This window comes from Myzus persicae, unplaced genomic scaffold, assembly GCF_001856785.1.
Source record: "Myzus persicae strain clone G006 unplaced genomic scaffold, MPER_G0061.0, whole genome shotgun sequence".
NCBI classification, from domain to species: Eukaryota; Metazoa; Arthropoda; class Insecta; order Hemiptera; family Aphididae; genus Myzus; species Myzus persicae.
Window position 1 is genome coordinate 1 of NW_019100583.1, and position 2,127 is coordinate 2,127.

Sequence of the window (2,127 nt, forward strand, 5' to 3'; positions counted from 1 at the left end):
AATTGTTTTAGTATTTTGAAAAAAACTAATAAAATAGGAAACTGAAAATATCCGTAAATAGCTCTTAATAAGTCAAAATATTTTCAAAATTGTATGTTGTATATAAAATGAAAATATAAACAATCAGTGACAATTTCATGCATATACAGTAATTTGTTTTTGAATTACAACAAAATAAAAAAGTCGCTATATTATGAGAAATCGAAAATATTCAATGTTGTAAAATGATGAATTTAAAACGCTCATAAAAATTTAACTTGACTTTCTTGTAGACATTTTTTTTTTTTTTGATTAAGCCAGAAAAGCTTAAAAATGAGGAATCCTGTATATATCAAGACAGTACCTATAAATGCTAATTTCATCTTTCATGCGTTTCGTTTATCACGCCAATACGAAATCATTACACATAATTATTTGTATCACTTTACAAATAGTATAGGTACATTTATAATAATAATATAATTCATCGACCCGCTACATAATATTTTATGCGTCCCAAAGCAGTCTTGTTTCATCGCTGACTCGGCGACCCTATCTGGTAATCGGTAAAATAAAATATATCATAGCGTTACATTTAATTTCAATTTACCTACATTAAGTTATATTTGGTACTAATCAGTGTCTTGTCAAATTAATTAATCTTAAAATATAACATAAAAATAATAATTGACTATACTTATCCATAATACGCAAGTCTTAGTACTACATGTTCCATATATGTACCACATATCAAAATTAAACTAACGGTTTTTTTTTTTTTTTATTGAAATAAGTATATAGTTCTTAATATGTCAATAACAGACAATCATTATAATTTACTTTAGGTACTTACTAGTATTACCGGCGTCATCTGTAACAATAATTTTGTCTTTAAAAAGTAAAATTGCATCAATTGTCACAGATGGTGCTACGGCTGGTTTTCTTCCACCCATAATCACAATTGATCAAAATAAAACTCAATATAATATAATTAATAAAAAATCACTTTAAATAACATAAATTCTCGATGAATAAGAACTAAGAACAAAATATTATTCGGATTTGATTTGTTATAATATCATTATATCAATACAACAGTCAACAGATCATACATATTATGTTTGAAATATAATTAAAGACTATTAATATACATTATACATAAATACAAATAAACTGAAATTATTCTTCCACGATAAGGTTATTATTAGCTGATGTATATTTTTACGCATGTTATTAATAATAAAAACTAAATCGCTTATAAGAAGTAACAACACAAAAATAATATTATGGAATAATTTAATCAAAACAATATTTAGGCATTTTAATATTCGTGTTCAAAAGTTGTTTTGGTGATTATGTGCGTATAATAACTAATAAAGTAATAACTAATAATAATATAAATATGTCGACAGATCAATACCTAAATGTTCGGCAATCTACACTGACATACGCCATCAATATATACAATTATATATCATATTTGTGGGAATAACGTGAAATAATAATAAATTATAGTTATATATAAAATGTAAACTATACCATCTTGGAACCTATAGACTACCAAAGTTTCATGATTTTTTTTATCATTTTAAGAAAAGTGGTTTCAATAAGCAGGGTGGGTAGTGATTGCGCGCCAACCTTATTGATCTAAAATCGACGAAATTAATACTAAAATATGAAAGCACCATTATTAGTAACAAAAGTTGTAAAATTTAATAACAATTACTGAATATCAACAATTTTGAATTTGATCCAAAGTTAAAATCAAATGTTTCTAGATAAGAATCATTTTTAAATTCAACAAAAAGTTAAATTTTTAACTTAGGCAGAACTCATTACAAAATTGTTATTGGTAAATACTCTATAAAATGAATAATGATACAAAATACTAAAATAAAAACACGACATAATAAAATGAGAACATCTATTTACTTACCTGGTTGACGGCACAATAATGTTTGGCAAAAGAAAAATTTCGAAATCGCAATTTTTTCCACGAAGGGGGGCTGGGGAAATGCGAAAATTAGAAAAACGAATTTTCCGAGTACAACGGATATCGCACAAATTCTGGTTATGGTCGCACAAATTCACACTAATGGCGCACTAATGTTTGGCAAAAGAAAAATTTCGAAATCGCAATTTTTTCCA